The sequence below is a fragment of the Lemur catta genome, chromosome 8 (assembly GCF_020740605.2).
Source record: "Lemur catta isolate mLemCat1 chromosome 8, mLemCat1.pri, whole genome shotgun sequence".
NCBI lineage: Eukaryota > Metazoa > Chordata > Mammalia > Primates > Lemuridae > Lemur > Lemur catta.
In genome coordinates this window covers 66,945,631-66,973,394 of record NC_059135.1, presented here as the reverse complement: position 1 = coordinate 66,973,394, position 27,764 = coordinate 66,945,631, and the positions used below count along the sequence as shown (strand labels likewise).

The following is a 27,764-nucleotide window of genomic DNA, read 5'->3' as shown; positions in this document are numbered from 1 at the left end:
AATAGTACTTAAATGAATGTGTAAGGATTCATGGTTTAAAATCAAATTGCAATATTTCAAAGTCTCCTAAAGTTTATATCACTTTATTTTATAGTTCAAACTCATTAACCTGGCATACTGGACAGACAGGTAAAATCTGGATTGATTTTTTTTTCTTGTTTATTCAAGTGGTTAACATTTGACTCTATTCCTTCACTTATTCATGTATTTTTAAAATGATTCTTTCGTGCCCATTAAGGTTCCAGGTCCTGGACTTTAGCTGCTACCTGACTCCTCGAAAACCTCACCCTGGCTGTCCTCAGGCACTGTTTGTTGGTCAATCACTCCTTTGTACTCCTTTTTTTTTTTTATTTGATCTCAGATTGTACCCTGGTTTCCTTTGTACTCCTGTGGCACTGGAACATATCTGTCATAACATTTATCACCCTGAATTGCATTTGCTGGTTTAACTTCCTGGTTTCCTCATGATATTTTAAGCAATTTGAGTTCAGGATTAAATCTTCTTTATCTTTGCATTTTCAGAAACTAGCACAATACCCTTCACATTATAGGTGTTCATTGAAGGGAGAATTGATCAATTCTACTCAGAAGAGTCTGGTTTTAGACCACTTTCTACTTTTTTTTTTCCACCTCATTCTTTGCAAGGTAAGTGATCAATAAAAAAGGATCACTGAAAAGTTACAAAATATTATTTGATTAATGCCAGTCATTGGGTAAACTCTAAGACTTTGATTATTACAATTAAACATAGGCCAGAAGAAAAAAATTATGGTTGATTTGATGATTTGGGTCCAAGTCTTAATGAATCAGCAATGATTTTTCATTTATGTCTTGTGTATTCAAGTTCCTAAATAAACTGCTAAAAATAAATTAAAATTTATTCCTTAATTTACCAAATATTTATTGAGCATCTATTATGTTGGGATTTCCTAAACATGTTGCTTCATGAGATGCTTTTAGGTGGCATATAGGCATTTTAAAATTTTAATTTATTTTATTTATATTAAAGTATAATTCCTGGAAATTATTTCTCAGGAAGAAATTAGATTTTTTTAAAAGGAAGTTGATTTGAAGAAAAATGTTACATTAATAACAAAGGGCCCAAAACAGTAAGAGGAATGTACAAATATTACAAGTTTGAGAAATAATATGCCATGAATCATACAATGGCAACTAAGAGATTTCTACTCATTCTCCCTGACCATCCAAAGGGACTATAAAGCATTATAGCTGATAGTGAAGCTTAGTTTCATGAAGAAATAGCATTTTTCTAGTTTTAAGGAGAAAAGATTCAGCATTCCAGTTGTTTTTCTTGTTGTTCCTGTTCCTGTTGGCTTTAGATTTATCTGAGTAATATAAAGCCTTCTTACTGACAGATCTTATCTGGATCTCTTCTCCTTCCCATATTTTCCCTTCTGCTTTTTTTCATCTCTTTTGCTTTCTTTTATCATCATTATTCTCCTTTCCATCAACAAGAACAAGATTGAAGAGACATTATGTGGTTAAATTTGCATTTACAAGACAGGGAGACTGGTTTTCTACTATTTCCTTAAATTTTTACCTAAGTATTTTTATAGTGAAATCAGCTTCAAGACATATAATTTGGGCTACCAATCAAAACTTTATAAATGACCTATGGTTAATTCTGTGTCCTTTTTTTTTCTTAATCAAAACCAACTACACCCTTACTTAAAATAAAACTTAGAAGATGAAGCCAACTAAAGTTACATCGCATTTTTAAGGTCTAACAAATTTTGAAACTTTTCTCTAAGTACAGAAAACTGTAGGATCCAAAAATTTCACTTGGTCCAACATATATTTTTCCCGTTGGGTTTATTTTAAATCCCACCATATCTATCTGAAATACTATTTAGTGAAACATTTGACATCCTCACAGATGTTCAGATTTGATTATAAGGTAGTTATCTCCAGCCAGATTCCTCTAAGAGACTAATGCAATGAAATATGTATCTCAATAGGATGTATTTCTACCTATTATGCACCTCCAAAAATATCAACTAGTAATGCTAAATAAAAGCCCATGATTTCTCCTATTTGCTTTTAGTTTCATATGCATAATTTTACAATTTAAAAGGCTGGTCAATAAAATCTGATAAGAGGTATAAAACCCAAACTAATTTTATTTCATTTAACATCTATTGATCATTACTTGGAGCTTTTTAAATATATATATATATGTGTGTGTGTGTGTATGTGTATATATATATATATATATATATATATATATATATATATTTTCTTTTTTGCTGCAACCTCCCATAAAGTCATTTATACCTAGAAAAGTGGTAGAAATTGATATATAAGCAGAAGGGGAAAACTACAGAACTATTAATAGATCATTTAGATCTCATTTTTCCTCATTATCTTTCCTGGAATGTTAGTGAATGAGTTTTATATGCCACAGGTTTATCCTTCTGGGAATTTTTTTCTCTCAGATTACTAAAGTGATGCTAGAAAGAATTTGAGATACAAGGTTCCTTGCTGTACATTCTCAGTATACCGTGCTATGTGGATTCTTGTTCCCCCAAAAAACAAATGGATGGGACTTTTACTTTTCATGGGATATTTTTTCCTATGTTGGATCTATTCACAGATTGTTTATTGACAGTTAACCTACAGAATAGGCTTTATCCAAACTTAGTGTACAGATAAATTATCCAGCAAAGTTGTTAAACCGCAGATCCTATATAGAGGGTCTGCTGTAAAGTTTGAGATTCTGCATTTCTAACAAGCACCCAGGTGACACTTTTGTTATTTATACAGGAACCACCGTTTGAGTAGCAAGGGTCTAGAACAAGTTGTTCAACGTGGCATAGTCTGAAGACTACCCACATTTAAATTAGCTGGGAGTGCTCATTAGAATGCAGATTCTTAGACCCCAGCATGTTTTTGCACAGTTAAAATCTATGTATGTACCCTTTACTCCTAGGAAAAAGTATTTTTATACAATGGTTTAAGGTTATTTTTATATACATTAAATTAAAAACGACAACTACTTTGTATTAAGTAGTGTGTTGTTTTGTACTTTTCCTTGGGGACAGAGAGAATTGAGTAGGAATTGGAAGAGTGGGGTAAGAAGCAATAGTGATTGGCTGGATGCAGTGGCTCTGGCCTGTAATCCTAGCACTCTGAGAGGCTGAGGCGGGAGGATTCCTTGAACTCAGGAGTTCGAGACCTGCCTGGGCAAGAGCGAAACCCAGTCTCTACTAAATATTGAAAAAACTAACCAGGCTTCGTGGCCCACTCCTATCGTTCCAGTTACTCCAGAGCCTGAGGCAGGAGGATCCCTTGAGACCAGGAGTTTGAGGTTGCAGTGGGCTACAGTGACACCACTGCACTCCACCCGGGGCGACAGAGCAAGACTTTGTTTCAAAAAAAAAAGGAGCAACAGTGGTTTGCCTTACTTGGAAGTTCTGTCTGTCTGGTGTATGGATCATGAAAATGTGCATGCTAGCATTTCAAGTGCTCTAACTCTTTAGAGTCTGCTACAGAGTTGAATGAAAAAGCAAAAATCCCTTATCCTTTATATCCTTTATCTTAGGTTACCTCCAAAGTTCTTTTGAGACTACTGGTCCTACTTAGCCCAAAAGATGGCTTGGTTTAGAGTATGAACTAGGAATAACTTACAGTTAATGACTCCTTCCTATTGATGTTTTCCTCTCACTTTTCCTCCTGCCTTTTTCCTGCTTTTCCCTCAACACCTGCTTTAGAATTCCCTCCTCCTGAAAGCTTTCCTCGGGCAAGCTAGTAACACGTGTTAAAAAGTTTTTAAAATGTTCATCATTGACTCAATAATTTCACTTAAAGGATGTATCCTTAAGAATCAATTTGACAAGGATACAAAGATATTCCAATTAATGTTATCTACAATACAGACTGGAAGCTGTCTTGGTAGGTTCTTGAACAGGCAACTGGCTGAATAAATTTGGGTATATCTTTCCATTAAAATACTATGCAGCAAGTAAAAAAGACAATATAGATCCACATTTATTGTCATAGAAATAAGTTCTCAATATTTTGTTAAAAGGAAGGATTCATAAAACATCATATTAATAATAATATTAAAAATAAATACCATACTTAGTTCACTAATGTGGTTCTAAGTTCTTAAAATGGAGTGCTCTTAATAAATATTTGTTCAAGAATGAATATGTTGAGTGCTTTCTATGCCCCAGGGATTGTTCTAGAACTGTTACCTCTATCATCTCATTTATCTTTACAGCAACCCACTCAGGCAGGTATCATTACCCATAAATTATGGATGAGGAAACTGATGCCCAGAGAGATTAAGCAGGTTGCCCAAAGTCATAAAGATTGTAAGCAACAAGACCTAGTTTTCAAAGATCTAATTCAAAGCCCACTTTTTGGTTTTTATTATTTTTAAAAGCTGTGCATATATATCATAGAAAACACTTTTAAAATGTTTAAAGCAAGCTATTAACAGTGGTTAATTATAAGTTTTTTTCTATTTTATCTGTATATTTTTATGTTTCCAAAACAAAGTACTAAAATATCTCTGTTAAAAAGGACCTTTTTGGTTGATTTTACCACCATTAGCACCACTACTGACTAAAAGGTCTTTATGACATTATTCTTTCTAGAAAGAATGAATCATTCCCTTGCCATGCTATCTCAAAACTCTTTCCACATCTACTTTTTGCTCTTTTTACTCTTTGATGGTAATTATTGTTTGAATGCTGTTTTTTCCAACTTGACTACGTTGGAGAATGTATTTTACTCATTTTGTATTTTTAGGGCTAATACAGTGCCTGGAGCACCAGACATCTATCCAAAGAGATTTATCTAATTGAAAAAGAATTTTAAAATACTGAAATCAGTGTTTGTTATTTCATTTCCCCCCCCATTCCTTGTGCAGTAAATATTATGTATGTGTTCCTCGGCTCTGCCATGGCAAAGCTGGTCTCCACTGCCCTTTATCTCCTACCGCTAAGAGCAGTAGCCACTAAGTGTAAAAAATCAAAACAAAGCACTTTCCTATCTCCCTGATGGAGTAGAAGCAGTGAAGCCCAAATAATGCTTAGTTACCAAAAGCCACGCCAGGTGGCTAATCGAAAGGGTATTGATTTTAGCTAGTAAATAGCCCTTAATATAGTTGGAACCTGGGTGGAATATGCAGCCTGGTAATTAGCTAATAAAGCAAACAAGGGCTGGAGAGAACTGGGCGCAGTTGGATAAGCAGCAGCCTGTCATCCGGGAAGCTTGCTGAGGTCTAATACCTTCTCACATGAAGGACTCAAGTTACCTTCAGGACTCCATGTCTAGTGTTTTCAGCCATTAAATAAGGAAAAAAACTATAAATCTATCATAGGGTATGAGATATAACTAAAAGCAGTTGTAAATGTTTTGCAAATATTACATGCAATGGAAATGCTTCCTGAAGACAGATGTTGCAATGTAATAATCTTAAGCAGGGAAGTTTAATAACTATTTTAGATCATTAGGATAGTGTTTAGTGCCCTATGATAATTATTAAACAATTCTCAGTTTGTTAAATCATCTGATACTCCACACAAATCCATGGTCTGATTACTTCTCACATTATCCTCCAACTGCTCAATGCTCAATGACACGGCAAAGTGGCAGAGGCCAGTCAGGGAAAGAGAGAGAGATTAAGTTAGGCAGATATCACTTTGAGAGAGAAGAAAATCAGGGTTGGAGGGTCAGAGAATCAAGGCATAAGCAAACAGTTTAAGATGCAAAGGGCCTAAATTAGATGTGGTAAATTATTAATAGAAACCTAGAGGTCAGCTTCAGCATCCAAATGCATTATATCAGAGCCGCACAGAGTTTTTTGATTTTCGTGTTTTTTTTTTTTTTGCCTTTGTAAAGATTTGGCTGCTAATATTTTCTTGAAGTTGAAAAATCATCTTATGAAAAAACCCAGAATTTCTGTTTATTTTAAAAATTCAGAATATCTAGCAACACTAGGCCTAATTCCATTATAACAGCAATGAACAAGAACTTTGTTGAGGATACTACTTTTATTTATGCTAAAAATTTTGACTACGAAAATTTTAAAGCTTACTGTAAATTAGAAAGGTAAATATCTGTTTATCTACCTCTAGATTCAACAACTGTTAATATTTTGCCATATTTATTATGACTAAACACCTATATCTACACATTTATATTTTTGCTGAACCATCTTAATGTGGGTATGTTACTTTATCCCCAAATACTTCTTTAGCATGCATTTCTAAAAATAACGACAGTTTCCTACATAACTGCAATATTATTATCTGGAAAAAAAACAATTGCAATTTCCTGATGTCATCTTTACTCAATCCATATTCAAACTCTCCCATTGTCCCCAAAATGTCATTCACATTGACTTCCATTTCAAGTTGGGATTCAATTAAAATATATCCATTGTATTTGGTTATATCTCATAAGTCCCTTTAACTCTAGATCAGGCCTCTCCCCTACTGCTCCCCACCTTTCTTTTTTCTGTGACACTGTCTTGTTGAAGAGAAAGAGCAACTTGTCAACTAGAATTCAGACCTAAAGGCTTAACTAACTCAGGTTAAATATTTGGGACAAAAATAATTCAGAGGTGATGGTGTGGACTTCATATTATGACACATAAGGAGGTATATAACATCTGGTTGTCCTGGTTGGTTATGCAAAGTTTGACACCAGGTTAAAGTAGTGGATGGGTCAACCCTGTTGGATGTGTCATACTTTGTCCAGTTTACCACAGCCCTATCCACTACTTTACAATAGTGTGATGAACCAATTTTGCCCTGCCAGGGAGGCATATGTGAGCTTTGACTAAAGTGTATTATGTGCTACAGTCTGAGGTATGTGATAAAATCATGTACTCTTGTATCTCTTGAACAATAGAATAGTGCCTGGCACATAGGTGGTGCTCAACAAATGCCCACTGAATGACTGAAGTTAGGAACACTAAGTTAGAAACACCTGAAAGGAAGTGGGGTGTGAGGAAGACTTCAGCAACTCTTATTCCTGAACTACACATGGTTCAGAGAAGCTTTATGTAGGGCAGACTATAGAGGCTGCCAGCTCTAGGGAATGGTTTTTTATTTGAACTGGACAGAAAGGTACAATCCCAGTGGAGAGATCAGAACAAGGAGGAAGAAATAATTTAAAATTCTACGGTAGTCAAGAGTTTTTGTTACCTGGCCTTACATTTACGAAGGACACTGATGCAGATAGGCAGATACTGAGATGGAATATGAGAGGCAGGTGACTTATGAGGGTTAGTACTTCTGCAAGGGAGAGGGCAGCAGAGTTGGGCAGGGGGAGAAGTGAGATTGTGATGTAGTCACAACAAAGCCTCAGTCATCCCCTGAGAAAGTTCTGGAGCATATATGCCCTATCTGAGGTATTTTCCAATCATCTACCTGAGTCTTTATACCCCTCATTCATTCAAACACAGGGTAAGGACTAGCCTAGCACAGGAATGATCCTGAACGAGGCAGCTCTGCCGTCCAGGGAAATTCTGAAGGAGTTAACTGCTGAAGGCCACTTGCTGGAGATGGTTTCAGCAGCTGGAGAAATAAGTTCTACTTGAACGAGGATCTGGGTGGTGCAGTAATTTGTCTACCACAGACCCCACATTTAAGATTCTGCTTTTATCTCTAAATGAGGCTAAAGGGACAGTCACTGAAATATTCCTTTTGCTAAGAATTACTTGGCTAATTTTAAACGTTACAATTATGCTATGATTTTTTCAACCTTGTTTTGACATTTCTTTACTTATTAGGAATCTCAAAAAAAATATTTTAAAAATGGTCCAGGCATCTTTCAAATTTTATAGGGCTCTGGTATTGCTTGAATATCCCAATGGGTAGAAAATTGAACCCATTAAAATGGTTGTAAATTGCGCTAGCATCCTGAAGGAAAAACACCCCATAAATGTCAATGATCTTCTGAAGATCTAGCTTAGGAAAGACATTAGTGCCAAAGGGAAATAAATGGAGGAAGCTGTATTGGTTTCCTATTGCTGCTGTAACAAGTTGCCACACACTTAGTGGTTAAAGCAACAGAAAGTTAGTGGCTCACAGTTCTGGAGGCCAGAAGTCCAAAATCAGCATCATTGGGCTGAAATCAAGGGGTGGGCAAGGCTACATTCCCTCTGGAGGCTCTAGGGAGAATCCATTCTCTGTTTCTTCCAGCTTCTGGCAGCTGCTGGCATTTCTTGGCTTGTGTCTGCATTACTCCAATCTCTGGTCACTTTGTGTTCTACTCTTCTGTGTGCAATCCCTCTATTACTTTTCTCTTTTAAGGATATATGTGGTTGCATGTAGGGCCCACATCGATAATTCAGGATAATTTCTCCATCTCAAGATCCTTATTCACACCTGCAAATTCCTTCTCCCCCACCATTTTTGGTAACATTGACAGCTTCCCAGGATCAGGATGTGAATATCTTTTGAAGGCCATTATTCAGCCTACCACTGTACAGCTTTTCGGTCTTTGCTTTAGCTTTCATCAGCCTGGACACAATTTGCTTTTCACCTAGCACAAGAGCAGGAAAAAAAATTGTATCTAGGTGAGCATAATGGTGCAAAAACTAGAATTTCAGCCTCGAGCACTTTGAGATCCACTTTAGGAAGGTCCCCTTTGTGAGGGCAGTACTTTCCCTCTTTTTTAAAACTGTAAGAGGACTGAGTTACAGTGAAGAGCACACGCTCAAGAAAAATTGACTTGCTCCACATTTAACTATTGAAAGATATTTTTAGAATGCACATTACTGTAAATTTAGTACATGTTTTGATAAAAGTATATTTGAACCCTTTTTCATCTGATAACTGAAGGAAAAATAGATAACTAAATTTACCAGAAAAAAAATATTTTAGATGCTGTGACACTAGTTTCTACCTTCTTATCACATATTAAATCATGTCATTCTCAGAAACTCAGCCAGGGTTGAGTTAGGCAGGAAGGGAACCGGATTATTTATTTACAGTGCAGTCTAGAGAATTTTAAAATAATAGACTTTTCATTAAATTGTAAAATTTCTCCTTGATAGATGTGACATTGAACCATTTTCTTTTTCTGTTTTATGCCCCCCTAAAGACCTCTTTCAAAAATGAACTTCAATTTGTAACCCAAGGGTAACAGAACAAAGATTCTCTGTCTTTCATTTTTAGGCTTTGGATGATAATTTTGCTAGTAGAGGAGGAATGAAAGAGATTCTGCTTTTGAGGCCGAGGTATTTGTGGAGGGAACAGCACCTGTTACTCTCTGGCCTGTACTCCCTGTGTGTAAAACACTTTCCTCTTGGCTTAGCAGAAATTAGGTCAATGCCTAGAGGTTTCAAGGCTATTGAATTAAGATACAACATCCTCACTTTAAAGCCAATCTGGTACAGACATAAATCCTGTCTATTGCCATAATTATTCATTTTTGCTGTTCACATTCATTCATTTTTTTTAAATAAAGAATCACATTATAACATTACAAACAGTGTCAAGTTTATTTTAAGCATTTACTGCTGAGATTTAAACCATTTCCAGGTTATATAACAGGTATTCAAAATGTGGAACTGAACAAATCTCCAGTTTCTCAAGCTGTTTACTCTTGGCTCAGCTCGAAGTTTATCATCTTTCACTGGGGTGATAACTAGCTTTACTAAGAAGAACCTAATTCTCCATTTTGTTTCAGCTCCCACATCAGAACTTAATACTTATTCATGGTGTCTGCATGAGTTTCTTGGGACATTTCTACTTACCCACACCTTCCTGCTGTTGTTAAATAGGAGGCTACGTTCCAGAGGCAACATTATACAGTTTCCATCATCAACATTTGCAAAAGCTTGTTTTCAGTGCTGCCTTGTCCTAGGAACAGAGTGGATGCTTGTCTGGGGAAGGAGTACACATTTCCTTCACCCTCAAGACCTCTAAATCTAAGTAAGTTTCTTGGTGTCACTTTATATTGATGCTTTAGACATTTATTTTAAGAATACTTTCCCAGTTTTTATAAAGCAGAAATAAAACTTAAAGTACCCATTTAAAAATATATTTAGTATTTTTATTTCATCTTTTCAAGGACCATGTATTTTCACCTCATTCTTGATCCCGTCTGAGAATCACTGACGTGGGAAGATTTTCTGTTGAATATTTTTAGACGTCTATAACTCTGCTGTTAGGAATTCATGTAACAAGTAGGTGGAGACCTACTAAATGAGCTATTCTAATCTTAAAATTCCTAAGTGATTGGTCCAGTCCTACTCAAGGATTTAAGATTCTTCCTGGACAGCATTGTTAATCTTTTACATTAACTCTCTATTAGTTTTTTTACTTGTAAGTAGTAAACTTGCAGTCTTTGTTTAATTTTGGGTTAGCTTCTTAGTGTTTGCAACTATTGTTAACAATCGATAAGATTATAATAGGTGCATACAGCACTTTCTAATTCATGTAAACTAGTTAAACTGCACTAAAGTTAAAGAATGGAAAAAATATGTGAACATATGAACCTCAAAACAAGGTTCTCGTTCTTGTCTTGGCAGGATATTGGACCAAGAGTCAGAATGCCTGTGGTTCAGGGAAGGGTACTGATATTGGTGATTCTTTTATTGACAGTCTACATGCCAGGCATTTTACATATATTATTCCAGCAGTCCCCAACGTTTTTGGCACCAGGGACTGTTTTCATGGAAGATAATTTTCCACTGACCAGGGGTGGGGGTGGGGGTATGGTTTCAGGATGATTCAAGTGAATTACATTTATTATGCACTTTATTTCTATTATTATTATGTTGTAATATATAATGAAATAATTATACAACTCACCATAGGTTGGGGACCCCTGTATTATTCCATTCAAACCCAACTTGGCCATTTACAAGTTGTATTATCTTGGACATGTTCCTTAACAGTTTTGTACCTCAATTTTCTCATTTGTCAAAATGAAGCAAAATAAAACCAAAAAACCAAAAACCAATAACTTCTTAGAGTTATTTTGAGGATTAAAAATTACATGTACCCTAGCACTCTGGGAGGCTGAAGCAGGAGGATCACTTGAGCTCAGGAGTTTGAGACCAGCCTGAGCAAGAGCAAGACCCCATCTCTACTAAAAATAGAAAAATTAGCCAGGCATCGTGGTGTGTGCCTGTAGTCCCTGCTACTCAGGAGGCTGAGGCAAGAGGATCCTGTGAACCCAGGAGTTTGAGGTTGCAGTGAGCTACCATCGCACCACTGCACTCTACCCAGGGTGACAGAGCAAGACTCTGTCTCAAAAAAAAAAAAAAAAAAAAAATTACATGTGTCTTGTTAAGGCTAGTGCCTGGCACAAAGTAAACACTATGTGAATGTTTGCTATTAACATCTCTCACTGAAGAAGATACCAAGGTTCTGAAAAGCCAGAGAACCAGGCCATGGTAGATGAACTTATAAGAGGATGGATTTGAAGTCCACACAGTGTTTTCTATTCCAAGCAGTTTCTCATTTTAGTCTTGGCTCTATGTTTAGCTAACATTGTAATCTTAAGTAAGTCACTTAGTACCTCTGGGCTTGGTTCATCATTTATAAAACAGAAGTGTGGGGGTTAACATTTATGGACCCATTCAATTCTAACATTCCATAAATTTCATTATGAGCTTCGGTAACCAATGAACACTTACTTGGCCAGGGGGAAATTTGTTTTTCTCTAGAAATAGGCAGGGACTGAAATAGCTGGCCCTAGGCATGGGGTGGATGGTCATTCAAAGTGCATGGTAGAATTACCCATGGAAGGTTCCCCCACGGTGGGAAGAGTTCACCCCCTCGTAGCTGGGTTTAAGATGTTTCAGTAGGAGGTAGCCTACGCTCCAGGCTTGGAAAGGAAAGAACTTCTCACTCATTTTGTTACACTAGAATATAGGCGACAACCTAAATTCACCTGACAACAGTACAAAAACAAAATAAATGAATGAATGTTGTACAAACTTAAGCTTTGGGAAGACAGGAATGAATGAAAAGGGGAAAGCTTTTCAGATGTTTGAAGCCACACAAGGGTGAAAACCCATGACTGCCCTGAAGTTTTCTTGGGCGCTGGAGAAAAAAGTTAGGTGGCACCAAAGTTATTTGACACCAGCAATCTGGAAGACAGTAAACATAGTTTTATTCCAAATGCTGAGTCATACTTACGGTGACTAGGAGAAACACTCAAGACTCTAACTTCCCTGAGGTCTTGGTCTCCTGTAGCTTGCCTTCTGCTGAAATAATTACTTCGTGTTTTTAAATTTGGTTATGGTCAGTGCTTCCCTTCCCATACCCCTACTTAGATTTTCCCCCTTTTAGCTCCATGAGGTAAAACAAGCAACAGCAAGTATTTGTTGAGAAGGGAAGGTTTTTAAAAATATATTGTTTGTAGACCTATGATAGCATAATACTTAATTTTGAAGAGCAATTCCTAAATTAATGATTATGCCCCTCCCCCCATAAAATTATCTTAACAATAAAAATAAAATGCTTAGGCATATGGGAAATTGTGCTCCTGTTAGATAACCCAACCAGCAACCAAACTCTTTCAGTGGAATTCTTGCTGTACTAAGAGCAAGACACGGGCAGAGAGAGGGAGGCTGAAAGCTACTTTAGGTACTCATAAATAGCATCCTTAAAAGATGTTTTAAAATGTTACGTGTTAGGCTGAAAAGAAAAATGAGTTTTTATATTTTATTCGCTTTAGAAAATGTTGATGGAGCACATAGGGAATAATTTTTGATTTTAGAAGTTTCTGTGGAGTCTTAAAGCAAAAGTATCATAAATTTCTGCATTTTGAAATTATCTAGTCTTCATTTTTAAAAGTTAACAACTTTTAAAATATGCTTTCAATAACTTACACTCTAATTACAAGCCAGCAATGTTTTTATCCAATAAATGAAAATACCTACTATACAACAGTTTCCTATTTATTTTATTATTTATTTTAGAGACAGGGTCTCACTCTGTCACCCAGGCTGGAGTACAGTGGTGCAGTCATAGCTCACTGCAGCCTCCAATTCCTAGGTTCAAGTGATCCTCCCACCTTAGCCTCCCGAGTAGCTGGGACTTAAGGCACGTGGCACCACACTCAGCTAATTAAAAATTTTTTTTGTACAGACAGGGTCTCAAATTCCTGGCCTCAAGTGATCCTCCTGCTTTGGACTTGGCCTCCCCAAGTGCTGGGATTATAGGTATGAGCCACTGTGTCTGGCCTAGTTTCCTATTTATTTTATTTTATTTTATTCAAGGCAATAGTTGAGATTAGATCTGTGTATATGGAAAGTGGGGACATGGGAAATGTAGAGCAGAGGTGGGAGGTTTTGAAAAAGATTCAGAGTAACTTGTAGGCTGCTCAGTTTGGCTTCCGGGTCTGTCCTCCTTTACCCTCCTCCCATACAACAACTTGTTCCTCTGTGCCCTTCCTGCATCCCAACAGGTGCCTACGGCCTTCTGCTTTCCTTTGGTTGCTTTGGGCTCCAACTTTGACAAGAGAAATCATATCCAATGCTCTTGACTTTTCTCTCTCTCCTCCCACATCCTACCTCCTACCCTCTACCTCCTCCCATATCCAAATCATACCCAGGGTCTGATGGATGGTCATGGGTCATTGATGAGAACTGGATCCCTGTTGGCCGGTTAGCTAGCAAGGTGATTAGGACTTGTGGGGAAAATAAACAGCAGACATAGCAGGTCCTAAAACAAATCCTTCACCTAAGCATTCATTTCAAACCAACAAACACTTAGCCATCTGTTATGTTACTGGCACTGTGCTAGGCACCAGAGTATAACAGATGGCTTCTATTTTCCAGTCACTGAACTGTTCTGGAAGAATTAGTGGGAAGGAAATCCAGGACTGGAACCCCAAACAACCAGATTATTCCTTTTCCTAGGTAACAAACGTTGCACTTTCAGATAATAAATATTTGGGATTTGAAAAAAAAAATGTGAAAAGCATTGCTTGATATGTCAACGACCTAAAGGGGGGCAAAAAGAACCTGAGGCAAACTTAATATAAGTAGAGAATTTATTTGAGCCAAGTTTGAGGGCTGCAACTCCTCAAATTGCCCTGAATATAAGATCCAATTAGCAGCAGTTACAAGTGGGTTTTTAAAGGAAAAGTACAGGCAGTTCAAAGTTGTTCATGAATAAGTTACACAAAATAAACATAAGCTTTTGATTGGCTATACATTGTTTTTTGTATCACAAAGTCCAGGAACAAGAAGATCAAGGGTAAGGTTGCTAATCAAGCACAAAATGCCTTTATACAATTGCCCCAGACATGGGTGTGGGGTGTGACTTAAGTCCCATACTCCAGTCTCTCAAGGCAGGATAAATTTTGCATACTTCACATAGTTCAGACTGCTCTGGGCAATTTTCTTTCCTCAATTACAAGGACCGGAAGCTCTGGCTGCATATTAGAATCACTTACGGGAGCCTTTAAACAGTGGCTCTCAAATTTTAGTGTGCATCAGAATCACTTGAAGGGTTAAATCTGGTAGCTCAGCCCTAGCCCCAGAGTTTAGCAATCAGGTAGTCTGGAGTGAAGTAGAGAATTTGCATTTCTATCAAGTTTTCAGGTGATGCTGAAACTACACTTTGAGAACCACAATTTTAAAACAAGAATTTCCAAACCTCACCTTCAGACTGATTCCCTGGCTGTGGGGATGGGAATCCGGCATTGATCATTACCTTCGTCCTCCAATTAAAATGTGTATCCAAGGGTGGGAAGCACCGTTCCACTGGATGGGCTGTGGTTGGTTCCCTGAAGTTACTATGAACTTGGGAACTAATGAGCATACTCATAATTCTGGGTCCATTGTCGGAATTCGGCGGTATTTAAGGACATTAAATAAATGACAACTGGTTTTATAAAACACTCCTGCGATTTTTATTCAGACTAATTTGGCTACCTTTGATAGGCCTCTCCACCCTTCCAATACCCAATATTGGAAAATATTGGGTATTTGCCAATACTACGGTAGAAACCTTATTAGTACAGCACCCAGAAGTCTTCAGAGGAAGTCCCTTAAATAAGTGGGGTCCATTTGACCCAGTCTGCGCAGTCCTTGGGTCCCCTTGGGCTCCCCTAGCCCTTGCAGTGCCAACAAGTGAGCTGGGCATGCTCAGTGGGCAGGGTCGGTTTTGAGGGGGTGCAAGTGGGAAGCCTGCTGCTCAGCCGCCGGGGCTCACCGCCTCCCCCCACCTGTGCGAGGCTGGGCTGGAGGAGCCCGTGCTCGGCTTCCCGCACCCCGGTGCTTGGGCTGGGTCTTCCCCGCGGGTCCCCGCGCGGTCATTCAGGCGGGTGGCCAGGAGGCCTAGCGTGGCTCCTGGGCGCGCGCGGGGAGCCGGGCCGAGGGCTCTGGGCTCTGATCGCGGGGTCCCAGGGGTCCGCCCGCCTCCCGGACGCGTTTCTAGGCCCAGGGAAGCCCGCCTGCCCGGGAGCGCGGAGTAGGGGAGGCCAGACCCCGGGCGGGCGACGAGCCGTCCTCAGGTAAGCCAGTCCCGCCAGCGTGCAGGCGGCCAGCGTCTCCCCTCTCCCAGGCGCACGGGGGAGGGCACAGGAAATCGGACACCGCCACCGTCTTCCCCCGGCCTAGCCCAACCGAGGCTTTCGGGTCTCCAGTCAGGCACGGCCAAGGCGCAAAGCAGAAACTGCAGCCTGGGGAGAGGGTCATCGCGTCCGCCGCGGCGCGGCCCCACCCGGCGGGGCCCGTGTCCCCGTGTCCCCGTGCAGTCACGTTCATCGGGCGGCGGAGATTTCGCTGGCTCGTCGCCCGCAGGTTCGCGGCGCTTCCCCCCAACCCCGGCCCGGGGTCCCGCCTCCACTTCCGTGTTTCCCGGCTGGGCCGGGGGAGCCGGGGCCGAGGGATCCCGGCCGGGTGTGGCCGCGTCGCCAGGCTCAGCCCCGGGAGGGAGGAGGCGCAGGAGGCGGAGGAGGAAGTCGCGGGGGAGGCGGGGGCGCGGCGTCGCCGGGCGCGTCGGGTTACTCCGGCCCGGCCTGCCCGGGTGACATCCCCACGCGCCTCGCTGCGAGCACCGGGGCCGAGGCTCCGATTCTGGGGGGAGGCAGACTCCGCCCTGGCTGGAGGAACCGGGTGCTCTTGCTTGCTGTCCCCTCGCGCTTGAGGATAAATCTCAGGTGTGTACTGAGAGACCCCTTCCCCCGTCCCCAGGCTTCTAGAGGGAGGGGCCCCTTTCTGACCCGGGCCAGTCTTCGGGGACTCCAGTGTTGCCGTAAGGGGGTGGCGGGAAACTGGGGAAAGATTTAGAATTTCTCTCCACCGACAGATGGACTCGTTCTTATCTAGGGTTTATCTGTTGACATTGTTGAGGGGGTTAGGGTGTAATACGTTTGTAATCCACCTAGTAAAGTGGCAGGACTTTCGGGCGAAGGTTGGTATCTCATTGAAAGTTTATGCAAACTTTTAGCTTGGGAAACTGTCTAGTCTGATAAGAAGGACGGTTGCTCTTTTCTGAAACGAGGGTGGGAACGATTCTGGAAGAGGGCTGAGGCTTCTTTGAGAAACTCAGTTGCTGGAGTGTGACTGTCCTAGGAGGAAGTGGAAGGTGTACACTGATGAACTTAAAACAGCCTCTACGCCCCACTTACTAACTTTTACGAGCAAAAATATGCAAAGTGTTTTGGCAGGAAGGTAGCTGGGTGAATGAAAGTGTATGTACCTCATAGCAGATGGTCTTTAGTCTGGCTTCCACCTTGTGTAGAGGAATATTAACTCCCAGAACAGCCATCCTTGAGTTCTAAAGTGATTTACAAACACAAATTCTCACTAAGTGTTATTGACATGGGCAATTCGAATCACAGCAAACATGATAAATATCATAGGAGTCTGCTATAGAAATAGCTAGCAGCAAATTTAGTCAACTTACAGTTGTATAGAAAAGCTGAGGGAAGGAAGTTGGTAAGTCACACTGAGTCTCTATTGCTTAAAACAAAACTTAGTATTTTGCGTTATGTTCCAAGTTTAAGAGATGTGAACTTTCTTTTTGGAGTGTGGAGGATACTGGCAGCTGTCACGCTGGGGCCGGGCACTTCTTGGTAGCTAATGACCACTCTAGTCTCTGAGTCCTACAGTTCTTGCTGGCCATCCATGACAGCTGGGTGCCATTGCCCAAGGGATACCCTGTGCAGCCTGGGGAACCTTGTGATGTGGATGTTGAAATCCCCCTGTGTTTCTCATTTCTCACAGGGGCTTTATGTCAAGTTACAACACTCCCTGGATTTTTACAAAACAGCTCTTCAAGTAATGCAGCAATATTTTTGTGAATAGTGGATTGAAATATGGAATTTTGGGGCTTGAGAATCAACATTGTTGTAACAGTCTGTTCTGATAGCTCAGAGTCACTTTATGAAGAAATTCTAAGCAGCCTTAGAGTTTTGCTTTCTTTTCTCTCCTTCTGATTTATTAAAAGATGCAATGGCTTGGTTCAGTTATTGACAAGGGGGCCACAGTGTTACCAATTGTCAGTGGGTCTTACTCCCCCCTTTTGATTTTTGTAACTATTTAATCTAATTATATTGAAAAGATGCCATTATCATTGTGCATTACCCATCTTGGCAATCTATTGTAACTTTAACAACTGTCCTGTTTGGTTATTTATTTGTTTTCTGCCTTTCACCATTAGAATATAAGTTCTAGGAGAGTAGGGCTTGGTCTGTCTCTCACACTTTCTTTTCTTCTTCTTCTCTGTTTTTTTTTTTTTTTTTTAAAGAGATAGGGTTTTGCTCTGTCGCCTAGGCTGGTGTATAGTGGTGCGGTCAAAACTCACTACAGACTTGAACTCCTAGGCTCAGAGAGATCTTCCTGCCTCAGCCTCCCAGGTAGCTAGGACTAGAGGCGTGCACTGCCATGCCTGGCTATTTTTTTATTTTTTGTAGAGACAATCTCACTGTATTGCCCAGGCTGGTCTCACACTCCTGACCTCGGGTGGTCCTCTTGCCTCATCCTCCCAAAGTACTGGTATTATACACATGAACCCCCATGCCTGGCTTGTCTCACACGCTTTCAAATCTCTAATGCCTAGGGTGGTGACTAGCTTATAACAAGTGCTCAATAAATGTTTTCTCCATAAGTGACTGATCTAGCAGAGTGTACTAGGAGAGAAAAACAAAGACTTTGGCCTTAGTTAATCTGTTTAAACTCATGAAACCTCAATTGTCTCATTGGTAAGATGTGGATAATGACATATGACGTGTACAATTGCGAATGATGGACCATCCAGGTAGTGGACTTCAAAATATTAGCTTCCTTCTTTCTTATATTTTTTCTTCTTACATTCAAATAGAAAAATTTGGGCAAAGAATAGAGTTAGCTTGCTAATTCAGCTCTTTCATGTTGTACGTGAATTATCCAGTCCTTTTTGCCTTTAATTTGGTGTGTGTGTGTGTGTGTGTGTGTGTGTGTGTGTTGGGGTGGAGGGATTGAGTGCGTGGGGAGAGGTGAATTAGTGATGGCTATGGTCATTAGAGAAAGGAAACAATTTCCGGGTCATTATCCAGTTTCTCCTTTATAATTTTTGAATGCAACAATGCTTCTGATTAGGTTTTCCAAAACTTGACTCTTTCTACTTGTCAACGCCCGGACTCACAGGGCTGTCCTAAGTACAGAAACAACACTTGAGAAAGAGCACTGGAAATCAAATTATGTGTAGCACTTGGATTCTTAAATGAAGTTTTCTATAGTCTTGTGCAGCATTATATAGTAAGTGCTAGATGAAGAAAAAGTATGGTTATCCTCTTTTGAGAAACTTAGAGTTTGTTTAACAAGGTAAAACATATAGATGTAAAACAACTGGAGACCAATATAAGATCTTACATAATCGTTTACCCAGTGGCAGGATGTTGGCTATAACTGATGTGGTAATGGAAGGGAGAGGTTAATACAGGCTCAACTAATTAATAGTTGGAGACAGCTTCCTGGTGAAGGGAATGTCACTTCAGTAACAGAGAATTTAAGTTTCCTGGAGATTACAGAAGATCATCTATGTTTAAAGAGTGTTTGCTGTTTTGTACTTCATTGTATGAAAAAGCCAACACAATCATGAACTCTCAAAAATGATCTTTCTGTGGAAAATTATGAGAAATTTTCAATAAAATTATATATGTGCACGAAATAATACTTTTCAGTCTGTCTCTAAAGTTTAAAGCCCAGAATTGGTGTTAGAAATTATAATTCTTTATTCTTGACACTTTTAACACACTTGCTTAAAAATATGTCAGATGGCCTGCCTGTTAGTCTATCCAGTTGTGACAATGGAATATATTTTTTTATCTGAGTTGTCAGGGGAAAATTATTAGTCATCAGGGCTGTGACTCCCCAAGATTAGCTAAGTTCAGGATTATGGCTGTGGGAGATAGGGAAGGACTTAATAGAGCTAAAGGAAGAAGATAAAGTAGGTTTTAATTGCTCATCAAAATACTTAGATAATTCCACCATGTCTTATCACCTTTGAGATAAGAAGAAAATTTGGAAGTGGTGTGTTAGGGAAAGAAGAAACTAACAAAGGCTGTGTTTTACATGACCTTGTTTTCGAATTGTTGACCTGATGGGTGAAAGAAATGTAAGAGAGAGAGAGATATGTTCAAATTCAACTCCAACTGAGAGAGACAAAGGCCAATGTGGCTCCAAGCCAGGAAATCCCTGCCAACTTTAGACTAGACCTCTTCCTGTAATATATGACCAGGGATTGATCTCCGGAACATTTAAGAAAAAGGAAGCAAGAGATGTTGATGGTTTGAATACCTTAGGATGTTTAGATAATGATTGTGGGTCAGAGTTTGTCTAGAATTTTAATTTGTATCCTGACATAAATATGAATGTGTTCTTTTAAATTTTTTTTTTTTTTCTTGTTTTCCAGGATTTCATCTTTCGTTAGAGGTTCTTACTGGTTTGTCTGGGCTGTGTATTTCTTCCTACATGATACTTGTGCTTTTGTTTCCCATTTTTCAGTTGAGAATTTCAGGTTGGTTCTTTTAAAATCAGATTTCTGATTTATGCAGCAAAAACATGGTTTCTAATTTTTTAGGTTAAGCTTTGGTTCTATTAGTTTACAAAATTAGTGGGAAAAAATTAGTTAATAGATGTGTCCCTCTCAACTAAAAAATTATTGTGACATATTGTGATATGTAATAATAAGAAATATATTCATCTCTAGTTCCTGAGTCAAGAACTTCTAAGACCCTTGGAATCTCAGGATTGATGAGTGTCTTTTTTATACTAATGAGATAACAGGTGACTCTTGGTGGGCCCCTAGTTAGCTTCAGGATGGGAATGGGGGCTGGTTGCCTGAGGAACCAACTATGTGTGTGATTAGAGGGTTGGAACTTTCAGCCTCACCCTAGACCTCTGGGGAGAGGGGAGGGGCTGGAAATTTAGTCAATCACCTGGGGCCAATGATTTAATCAATCATGCCTCCATAATGGAGCCGTCATTAAAACTAAATTATGGAGTTTGGAAAGCTTCTCAGTTAGGGAATACACGGAGGGGCTGGAAGGGTGGCATGCCCAGAGAGGGCATGGGAGCGCTGTGCCCATTCTCCTTACCTTGTGCTATGTACCTTCCTGTGGCTGTTCATTTGTGTCCTTTGCAATATCTTTTGTAATAAACTGGTAAACGTTAAGTAAGGTGTTTTCCTGAGTTCTGTGAGCTGTTATAGCAAATTATCCAATCTGAGGAGGGGGTTTGGGAACCCCCAATTTGTAGCCAAATCCAATAGGAGTGTGGATTTTCTGAGACTCACTATTTTCAACTGGCATATGAAGTGGGGGGCAGTTTTGTGGGACTGAGCCCTTAACCTGTGGGGTCTGCACTAGTTCTGGGCAGTTAGTGTTAGAATTGAATTGAATTATAAGACATTCAGTTGATGTCCCCAGATAATTAGAGAATTGGTTGATGTGGAAACCCCACACATTTGGTGTCAGAAGTGTTGTGAGTAGAGGAACGTTTCTTCTTTACATATATATTATCAAAACTTTTAGACATTATTTGGGGACACTTTTAATTATTCAGGCAAAAGAAAATAATTACTCCTGTACTGTATTTTTTTTTTTAATCAGTGAGATATTGTCAAAGTGTGGGTACTTTTACAACAATGATTGCTTAATTTAGATTTTTTAAGCCTTATATTTTTTAAATAGTGATATGTCCTTTTTGGAATCTCATAATTGATTGCCTACATATATCTTTCTATAAAAAGTTTTACTATAGAGGGAAAAACAAACCCCACAAACTATAAGAGAGACTGTTTTCTGCAAGTCAGATTTATATTATAGAAGCTGCTACTGTCAAATGAAATGGCCTCTGAGAATGGCTTGGTGACAATGAGTGACATGTACAGAATGCTTTATTACTTACCTTATATCCTCTGGTGACCACTAAGGCAAGGGAGAAACTTCAGGTAGTTATAGATATATGAGGAACAAAAGTTTATGTTCAAGGTAAACATATTAGGAAAATTTTGATCAGGATGTCATGTTATTTTTTTTTTTGAGACAGAGTCTCACTCTGTTGCCCTGAGTAGAGTGCCAAGGCATCCGCCTAGCTCACAGCAACCTCAAACTCCTGGGCTCAAGCGATCCTCCTGCCTCAGCCTCCCAAGTAGCTGGGACTACAGGCGCACACCACGACACATGGCTAATTTTTCTATTTTTAGTTGAGACAGGGTCTTGCCCTTGCTCAGGCTGGTCTCGAACTCCTGACCTTGAGAGATCCTCCTGCCTCAGCCTCCCAGAGTGCTAAGATTACAGGTGTGAGCCACTGCATCTGGCCTAATGCCATTTTTATTTCAATAAAACACAATAAGCTTCTAAACATACTTCAGAAGTGATAAAAATAATACAGTTCCAAGTACTAGGTTTCAAAAGTCATTTTCCTTTTATTTAAACTGAATAAAGGAAGGATGTTTTGTTTCATTGTGGTAATGCCAAAACTGCTTTGATCATGTCACGTTCTGCTCCACCCTTCCTCACTGTGGCCTATTGGATAAAGTTCCAAATATTTGTCTTGGAGTTAATGGACTTCTCCAGTCTTGCCCCAGGTAGTACAGTTCTGCCCTTGTTCTGCCCTTATCCTCTCTGTGATCCAGCCAAATTGGACTAACTGGAAATTCCCTAAATCTATCTTATCCCTACTGCTGCCCCTATGCTAATGCTCTTCCTTCTACTTCACCTTTTTGAAATCCTGCCAATCTTTGAGAGTCTTGACCACTGGCTGCCAGTTTCATGAGGTTTTACTTCATTGCTTCTGTCAGAGTGTCTTACACATTTACTAAACCCTTCAACTACTCTTTCTGTGCCACTCACAAGTCCCTTATAGACCCCTATGCGCTGTAGTTATTTGAAAACATGCATATGACCCCCTGGAAGGTCAAACAGAACAAGGGCTGGATCTTACATAGTTTTATAGCCCTCACATGCCTAATCCAAGTGCCTTCCTCATGGATGACACCTAGTAAATAGTTTTGCTTGAATGATTGCCTCATAATTGAGTCATCCCTTCATTATCCAAGAAATAAGTGATAAGAATGGGTTGGCTGTGATTGATTGGACTGCAGATGACACAGGGGCAGTTGGATTTCAGCTAATCAATTCAGCTGGATACTTTAAGCTTTATCTTTTTTAGACCTCTCTTTTCTCCCTACACATATAGCTGTTTTAAAATTTTAAGGATATTTAGGAGAGAGAAGAGAAATTACTACAGGTGGACTGACATTATAAAAGGAATCCCTGCAGCAAATCAGTGCAGAATCTCCCAATGAGGAGGTCACTTGATGTCCAGTGAGGGCTCAGCACCTCCTAGGGCTCCCTTCTCTTTGCTAATTTCACCTTCTTCCCCGCCTACCCACCTAATCCAATCTCTTAAGAAGGAATCTGGAAAATTAATTTATAACAAGATGATTGATAAAAATTACCTTGTCACCCTTATCAAAGGTCTCTGGATTCTAAGGCAACATAACCTTGGGGACCATTTATGTTGGCTAGGTCTAAGGAGACTTTGGGGAGCAGTATTTACTTCTGAGCATCCCTGAAGTCACGTTACAGTCACTTAAGTGTGGTGTTGGTTAGTCTCTGCAACTTTCACTTTTCTCCTCTGTAAAATGGGCTGCATGAATTTAAAGTCCATAAAAAGCATGAAGTGTTTTATTACTCTTGTCCTGCCTAAGAGGAAGCCAGTCTTGGCTAGTAGGTTGTGTTCACCTCTGGGCTCTGGTTTAACTTTTCCACTTACTTCTTGGAGTTCTGGTTTTTCTCTCAGCCTCTCCAGGTGTCGCATTCACATCCAGAGAATGCCACATTCCTTGTATCCCCCTCCAGGATTATGGTCATAGAATCCATCATAATAAGTATATTTTCACTTTTTTCTTTCATTATGTTTGCTAGTACTAACCCCTTTGCCCCATCCTTGCTCACCGTTAAATAGCTGGGACACTTACTGGATTCATAGAATTTTAAAATAAGAAGGAGCTTAGAGATTTAACCCAATCCTATCTTTTTTATATTAATAATAAATAATAATGGTAAATATTTATTGAGCAACTGCCATTTTCTAGGCAGTGTGCTGAGCACTTTGTGTATAGTATTTCGTGTATCAAGTGAGCTCTGTTATATCAGTGAGCAGAGGCCCAGAAGTTAAGTGACTCACTCAAAGCCACATATGTAGTTATTTTCTGGTGTGGCAGGAACTCCTTTGAAAACTGTAAAGAAATAATAAAATCAAGAGATACTTCTACTCCCATGTATGTAATGTATTTCCTGATTTTTGCTACTTTGGATTCCTCCGTGCAACTCACTGAACTTGGTCTTTTAAGACTTACACTTCCTAATACTTTACCCTGTGGTTCAAAAGTTTCCACCAGTGGTGGCCACTCAGTTGAACACATAGCCCAGCATGCCTGTCTAAAACAATATTCCTTGTGATTTGACTTCTAGGGACTCATGGCTTTGTTAAAATTTTCTTAGTCTTCATGTATGTAGAAACAACCTGCAACTTGGTATCAGTCTGCTTTGGTATTGGAAAAATGAAAACAATCATGCAGATTGGGGGTACATGCAAATTTATGTTTTCCAGCTTTAGCCATGAGGCAGGTCTTTTACTTCGTTCTAGACAGCACCTTTTTCCATTTCTGGCCATGGTTTTTCCAAACTTTCAGCATTTTCTTTGAGGTTTTTTTTTTTTTTTCTTACCTGTACATATCTTTATCAGAAGATGATTGTTAGTGGTTAGGGCAGACTAAACTGTTAGAAGAAAGACCTGAAAATAGGTAAAAGCTCAAAAACAAGGTTGGTGGATGATGATTCAGGCACTCTGGATTCTTCCATTTGGTGATTCAGCCATCCCATAGAGCTTTGTTTTTAATTACATCCAGCTAGTGGAAGGTGAAAGGGAAGAAGTGAACAATTAGTCTTTTTTTTTTTTTTTTTTTTTTAGCAGACAGGGTCTCTCTCTGTCTCCTGGGCTATAGTGCAGTGGCATGATCACAACTCACTGCAACCTCAAACTCCCTGGCTCAAGCAAACCTCCTGCCTCAGCCTCCCAAGTAACTAGGACTACAGGTGCCTGCCACCAAGGCCAGCTAATTTTTAAATGCTTAGCTTGACATGAATGTATCAGTTTCACTCATACACTGCTGGCTAGAAGTCTCTAGTGTAGTGACACTTAATCTACAAGGGAGATTGGCAAATGTAGTGTAGCTGGGAGACCAGGAAGAAGAGAATACAGGTTTCTGGTAAACAGTTAGCTGTCCCCTTCACTGTGTCCTTACATCCTATTACATTGAGAAAACAGAGATATCATACTTAATATTTTGCTCTCCTTTCCATATTTTCCCTGTGGCTGAATCCATCAACTCCCTCATTAACCCCCAACTAGAAGTGGTTATCCAAAGTTAATGATTTCCCCAATACTCTGGATGCCCCACCCATTCAGATACCTTACTGTGTAAAATTTCTCCATGTCCACCTACATTTCAAATATTTACAAGCATGCTCAAGAATCTCCCATCACAAAATAAACAAGACTAATAATGAAAACTGTTCCTTCATCCTATATTCCTCTCTAGCTACGTGCTCACTTTGTCCTTTCCTTCAGGCTATACCTCCTCGGAGTACATTTTATATGTTATTTTTCTGCTTCTTCACCTTCAATTCACTCCAGAACTGTTGGAAAGCTGGTTCCAACCTCAGATGAATCTGTTCTTGTTACTATTATTGGTGTACCCCTGACTGTCAGATCAATGGGATTTTATTACTTAAAATTTCTGTGATTCTGTTCATTCCCTCCTTTGTGAAACTGGATTTTCATTAGGCTACTGTGACACCTAGTTTTCTCTTGGATTACTCCTTATGGACCTCTCTGCAGGTTCTTTCCTTTTGATATTGGAATTCCCAGGGTGTGTTCTTAGTTCACTGTTTTCTTTATGTTGATGTTCATTGCACCATGTTTATCAATATCCACAAATTCTGTAAATCCCAAGTCAATGTCCCCAACCAGACCTCTTCCCTGAGCTCAGACATTTCCACTTGGATGTGCCACATTTGGGACAGGACTTGTCATGTCTTCCTCCTTCTCCCCCATGCTGTTTCTTTTCTCATTGAAGACCACCACTGTCTTTTCTTTCACCACCTACGTCATCTGTTCATTCATTAGGTCTACCAATCACCTAATATATGCCAGGAAGTTTTCTGCAAATTAGGATTATAATTGTATACAAAACAGATACAGTTTCTGCTCTTGTGGAGCTTACAGTCTAGTGAGAGGGGAGCAATAGTGATTAAATAAAGAAGAGATATAAGATGATGGGAGCTATATGATTATTTTGGATTTGAATGATTTGGGAAGGCTTCTCTGAGGAGTTGCCATTTGAGCTGAGTCCTGAATGACCAGAAGGAGCTTGACATGCAAAGATGAAGAGCAGAGCATTTCAGGTAGGGGAGACTCTGGTGCCAAACCCTAACAGTAACCCTGATGAATTTGACAGCAGAAGGGAAATAAACCTGGAACTGAGTGGCTGAGCATGAGAGGTGTCTGCATTAGCGCCCTGTGGCTGCTGTAACAAATTACCACAATCTTCTTGGCATAAAACCACGTTTATTTTCTTGTAGTTTAGGAGTCCAGAAATCTGAAGTCAGTTTTATTGTGCCAAAATCAAGGTATTGGCAGGCCACACTCCCTCTGAGGCTCTAAGAGAGAATCTGTTCCTTACCTTTTTTAGTTCATGGTGGCTTCTAGTATTCCTGGCTTGTGGCTGCATGACTTCCATCTCTGCATGTATAGTCGGTCACATTGTCTTCTCTTCTGTATATGTCAAATCTCCCTCTGCCTCCTTCTTGTAAGGATATGAAGTGATTGCATTTAGAGACCACCCTGGTAATTCAGAATATTCTTTTTATTTCAAGATCCTTAATTTAATCACATTTGCTACTCTTTCTTCTTTTTTTTTTTCCATATCAGATAATACTCACAGGTTCTAGGGATTATGTTGAGGATACCTTTTGGGCACGATTATTCAACCTACCACAGTATCCAAGAGAAGCTTTAAAAAATAGCAAGGGCCAGATTCTGGTAGGGCTTTGTAACCTAAGGTAGGATGTTTAGATTTCATTTTAAGGAGATAGATGCTATTAGAGGATTATTGCAAGTGTGGGACATGATGCTCTTTTGCTGTAAAACAGTGTCAATTTTTTTTTCATTATACTCATCCAAGAAGAAAAATTTAATTAAAATTAATTAATTAAAAACCTAATTTATCCTTAGCAAGAGAGTATTGTATACTAAGAAATAAGATTTTTTTGGGCACAGTTGAGTTTCGGAGGGCCATAAACAATTGTAATATATAATATTTTTTCAGCTACCAAGAACCAGTTGTGGGTGATATTACTGTCAAAGACTGTTCTGGATGTTAAAACCAGACAGAAATTTGGGAAGTGGGGGAAGAAAGATTAGAAGTAGGACTCCAGTTAAGTCCAGTTAAGAGTCTATTTTAGTTGCCCAACTGTGAAATTATAGTTCTATGGACAACCATTGTATTTAAGATGAAAAGTAGATAGATTTAGGGTATATTTTTGAGATAGAGTTAGTTGAATGAACTTACTGACAGATTAACTATCTAGAGGGAGAAAAGAAGAATAAGAAAAAGCTTACATTTTTTACTTGACCAGCTGGGCCATTCATTAGGGGAGAATTAGGAAAGAAGCAGGCTTGAGGGAAGATAGAAAGTGTTCTGTTTTAGGGCCAGGCACAGTGGCTCATGCCTGTAATCCTATCACTTCAGGAGGCTGAGGCAGGAGGACCACTTGAGCCCCGGAGTTCAAGACCAGCCTGAGCAACATAGCAAGACACTGTCTCCACAAAAAATAGAAAAATTAGCTGGGCATGATGATGCACGCTTATAGTCCCTGCTACTCGGATGGCTGAGGCAGAAGGTTCATTTGAGTCCAGGAGTTTGAGGTTGCAATGAGTTATGGTAACAATGACATCACTGTATACTAGTCCAGGCAACAGAGTAAGGCCCTGTCTCAAAAAAAAAAAAAAAAATCTGGTGAAAGTGTTCTAGTGTTCTGTTTTGGCTGTGTTAAGTTTGAGGTGCATATTAGACATTTCTTTGGAGATGTCAGTTAGACAGTTAGATGAATGGAGTTTGGAGATTCTGAGGCTACAGAGCTAGGAGTTATTTGCATGTAGGGTCGTATTTGATACTGGATGAAGTTACCTCTAGAGAATGTATATATAGAGAAGCCAGCCATTAGAACAGCCGTTATAGAGAAGAAAAGTTACCAGT

The 27,764-nt window shown here is 39.5% G+C and overlaps 1 protein-coding gene, 1 long non-coding RNA gene and 1 other non-coding gene across 5 annotated transcripts in view; all 3 read left to right on the top strand.

The window, feature by feature from the left end:
- The first annotated feature begins 449 nt into the window (after positions 1–449).
- On the top strand, positions 450–13,124 carry LOC123644034. The gene is made up of 3 exons (XR_006736978.1): positions 450–645; positions 9,673–9,917; positions 13,089–13,124. It is a non-coding gene; the product is annotated as an uncharacterized LOC123644034 (long non-coding RNA).
- On the top strand, positions 8,775–8,826 carry LOC123644248. Its single transcript, XR_006737066.1, has one exon. It is a non-coding gene; the product is annotated as a small nucleolar RNA MBII-202 (small nucleolar RNA).
- Positions 13,125–15,603: 2,479 nt separating the features above from the next.
- GPD2 (glycerol-3-phosphate dehydrogenase 2) overlaps positions 15,604–27,764 on the top strand; it is a 134,674-nt gene continuing 122,513 nt past the window's right edge. The window contains exon 1 of one of the 3 annotated variants that reach the window (XM_045560144.1): positions 15,604–15,751. The gene's annotated coding sequence lies outside the window, so the exon portion shown is untranslated. Of the gene's footprint in view, positions 15,752–15,819; positions 16,111–27,764 lie in introns of those variants that run through there. The other 2 variants (XM_045560143.1, XM_045560142.1) reach the window with 2 other exon arrangements.